The sequence below is a fragment of the Aethalodelphis obliquidens genome, unplaced genomic scaffold (assembly GCF_003676395.1).
Source record: "Aethalodelphis obliquidens isolate GAN/ISIS:26980383/991018 unplaced genomic scaffold, ASM367639v1 scaffold38, whole genome shotgun sequence".
NCBI lineage: Eukaryota > Metazoa > Chordata > Mammalia > Artiodactyla > Delphinidae > Aethalodelphis > Aethalodelphis obliquidens.
In genome coordinates this window covers 11237343-11241754 of record NW_020837982.1, presented here as the reverse complement: position 1 = coordinate 11241754, position 4412 = coordinate 11237343, and positions in this window count along the sequence as shown.

The window sequence follows — 4412 nt, the reverse complement described above, 5'->3', positions numbered from 1 at the left end:
TTAAATAGTTAATCCCACTAGGGGATTGCAAGTAAAGAAAAAAGTATGGGAGACCCCTGTAAGTTAATGATCACTCAAGAAAACAGGTTTGCTTAACCACAAAACCAAGCAGGCCTGCTTAGCAACAAACCATGCAACAGAAGTATGAGACATGCCCCCCAAAAATAAAACCCTGGTGGCATGAGACCCACATCCTGCCCAGTGAGCTCAGTAAGTTAATGACCCCTAGGACATGCTCTCTGCACACATAAAAAACAATAATTTATGGAAAGATGACATATCAAAGTAAAAGACCCTCATTGTACTGAGACCTGAAATAATTTTTCCATAGTGCCATGACAGTCATGGCTTGACCATGTAGGGACAAGAAAAGTGACTTCCAGATTCATCAGTTTGTCCCTGATCCTTCTCCTGACTTGGGTCCTATATCTCCCGCTGCCCCCTGAACAAGTGTAGCTTATTCAAAATCACTGGATCTGAGACAGCACCCAATCCTCCATACTTACCCCACTCTTTGACAGACGCTGTGGCCCTCTCATTTGATCCTGCATGCTGCCACCAGATTAAGCTGCTAACCTGACATTTAAATCACACCAACGAGGGTGCTGGTGGATCCAGTTCAACTTACAGTCTGATCACTGTAGGCTAAACTCAACTCTCCCTCCTATGAACTAGCAGAGGTAAATCCCAGGATATAGGGCACACTTTAATGGACTTGGTAAACTAGAGCTAATCAATGAATTTGGTATAGTAGCAGGATACAAAATAAATGCACAGAAATCTCTTGCATTCATATACACTAATGATGAAAAATCTGAAAGAGAAATTAAGGAAACACTCCCATTTACCACTGCAACAAAAAGAATAAAATACCTAGGAATAAACCTACCTAGGGGGCTTCCCTGGTGGCGCGGTGGTTAAGAATCCGCCTGCCAATGCAGGAGCCCTGGTCCGGGAGGATCCCACGTGCTGCGGAGCAACTAGGCCTGTGTGCCACAACTGCTTAGCCTGCGCTGTAGAGCCCATGAGCCACAACTACTGAGCCCACGTGCCACAACTACTAAAGCCCGTGCCCATGCTCTGCAACAAGAGAGGCCACCGCAATGAGAAGCCCGTGCACCGCAACGAAGAGCAGCCCCCGCTCGCTGCAACTAGAGAAAGCCCGCGGGCAGCAACAAAGACCCAACGCAGCCAAAAATAAATAAATAAATAAATCTATTTAAAAAACAACAACAAAAAACTACCTAGGGAGACAAAAGACCTGTATGCAGAAAACTATAAGACAATGATGAAAGAAATTAAAGATGATACAAACAGATGGAGAGATATACCATGTTCTTGGATTGGAAGAATCAATATTGTGAAAATGACTATACTACTCAAAGCAATCTACAGATTCAATGCAATCCCTATCAAATTACCAATGACATTTTTTACAGAACTAGAACAAAAAATCTTAAAATTTGTATGGAGACACAAAAGACCCTGAATAGCCAAAGCAGTCTTGAGGGAAAAACCAGAGCTGGAGGAAACAGACTCCCTGACTTCAGACTATACTACAAAGCTACAGTAATCAAGAAAATATGGTAGTGGCACAAAAACAGAAATATAGATCAATGGAACAGGATAGAAAGCCCAGAGATAAAACCACCCACCTATGGTCAACTAATCTATGACAAAGGAGGCAAGGATATACAATGGAGAAAAGACAGTCTCTTCAATAAGTGGTGCTGGGAAAACTGGACAGCTACATGTAAAAGAATGAAATTAGAACACTCCCTAACACCATACACAAAAATAAACTCAAAATGGATTAGAGACCTAAATGTAAGACTGGGCACTATAAAACTCTTAGAGGAAAACATAGAAAGAACACTCTTTGACATAAATCACAGCAAGATCTTTTTTGATCCACCTCCTAGAGTAATGGAAATAAAAACAAAAGTAAACAAATGGGACCTAATGAAACTTAAAGGCCTTTACAAAGCAAAGGAAACTACAAAGACGAAAAGACAACCCTCAGAATGGGAGAAAATATTTGCAAACGAATCAATGGACAAAGGATTAATCTCCAAAATATATAAACAGTTCATGCAGCTCAATATTAAAAAAACAAACAACCCCATCCAAAAATGGGCAGAAGACCTAAACAGACATTTCTCCAAAGAAGACATATGGATGGCCAAGAAGCACATGAAAAGCTGCTCAGCATCACTAATTATTAGAGAACTGCAAATCGAAACTACAATGAGGTATCACTTCACACCAGTTAGAATGGGCATCATCAGAAAATCTACAAACAACAAATGCTGGAGAGGGTGTAAAGAAAAGGGAACCCTCTTGCACTGTTGGTGGGAATGTTAATTGATACAGCCACTATGGAGAACAGTATGAAGGTTCCTTAAAAAACTAAAAATAGAATTACCATATGACCCAGCAATCCCACTACTGGGCATATACCCAGAGAAAACCATAATTCAAAAAGACATATGCACCCCAATGTTCACTGCAGCACTATTTACAATAGCCAGGACATGGAAGCAACCTAAATGCCCATTGACAGACAAATGGATAAAGAAGATGTGGTACATATATACAATGGAATACTACTCAGCCATAAAAAGGAACAAAATTGAGTCATTTGTAGAAACGTGGATGGATCTAGAGACTGTCATACAGAGTGAAGTAAGTCAGAAAGAGGAAAACAAATATCGTATATTAAAGCATATATATGGAACCTAGAAAAATGGTACAGATGAACTGGTTTGCAGGGCAGGAATTGAGACACGATGTGGAGAAAAAACGTACAGACACCAAGGGGGGAAAGTGGCGGGGGCGGGTGGTGGTGGTGGTGTGATGAATTGGGAGATTGGGATTGACATATATACACTAATATGTATAAAATGGATAACGAATAAGAACCTGCTGTTTTAAAAAATAAATAAAATTCAAACAAAACAAAACGGTGGCGGGGGGGGGGTCTTCCAGAGTTAAGAAATATTGAATGCAAAAGGAATGATTAGGTTTGGGATTTTGACTAGGCTCTGACTGGTGTTCTAATTAGGGAGCCAGTGTGGCTGGAGGGGAGTAGGAGAGAGGTTTCAGCTTCTCTGGGGGAATCTCTCATTGCTGTTGTTTTGGTGAAAAGGGAAGGAACACATCTCTGATGTAATAATGGGAAATAACTGCAAACAAAGATTTGCCTTATAAATAACTTAGCACCACAGTGCATAACTAGTTCATGCAATAAGGAATAGAGAGCTTGCATTGAATGAAGTTGAATTAGGAGATACCATAACTTGTAGAATTAAAGTCTTTATTCTCCCGTTATGACTAGAGCATTCTTATTGTCTAAAGTGTTTATACTTACTATATTATAGTCAATGTTTATTCTATCTTGCTCCAAAAACAGTTTGAAGCTCCTATAAGTGTACAATGGCGTTAAATGCCTCTCTTTTACTTTATGTCTTTAATTTCCCCTCCTTCCCTCCAGCCTCACTGACTTCTTGCATTTCTTTCCACCGCTGGGCCTTTGTGTTTGTTGTTTCACCTGTCCATTCTTTCTCTTTGATCCCCATCATATGAATCCTTCATCTCTTTCAATTCTTTAATATAAAGTCACCTTTTCAGTAAGGCCTTCTTTATACAAAAGGGACACACCACACCGCCCCCTGCATTCCATAGCACCTATTACTAACATTCTACACATTTTACCTTTTTTTTTTTTTTTTTTTTTTTTTTACTGTCAGTCTCCATGTTCTAGAATGTAACCTCCATGGGAGCAGGGATTTTTATCTGCTTTGTTCACTGCTGTATCCCCAAAGCCTAGAACAGTGCCTGACACATTGTTGCATGAATTCTGTGCACTCCACTGCCTATTAAGACATGGATTGATTGGTTGGTTGACTAAATTAGGGAGAGCAGAGGCTTTTATTAGTAGATCCACAAAAATTTATCAAGTTCTTATTTAACAATAAGCACTGTTCTAGGCACCAAATACAAAGAATAGAATAAAGCTTCTAGGTACTCACAGTCAAGTGGGGAAAATAGGTAAACAATTACAGCAATGAGTTAAGGCCATAAAGCAAGTATGGATGATGTGCTGCATTAAGGAGGAAACACCTCTCTGCTTGGCAGAATCAGGGAGATGGAAAGATGCATAGGAATTACCAGCTAGAATGGCTGTGTTTGAGCTCCTGAGCTCCGCCACCCCACGGATACCAGACAGGATATCACTGGGGAAGAGGCTGGGGGGGTGCCAGAGTCGGAGTGCCAGAGTCGGAGACAGGTGTCAGTGGAGCAGAGAGGTCCTGACGCTGAACGTGGAGAAGTCGGAGGTGGAGCCAGGGGGGCGCCCGCCGATGACGTCACGGGCCAGCCTGCCTTAGAGCCTCCGCGCGCTTTCGAGGGGG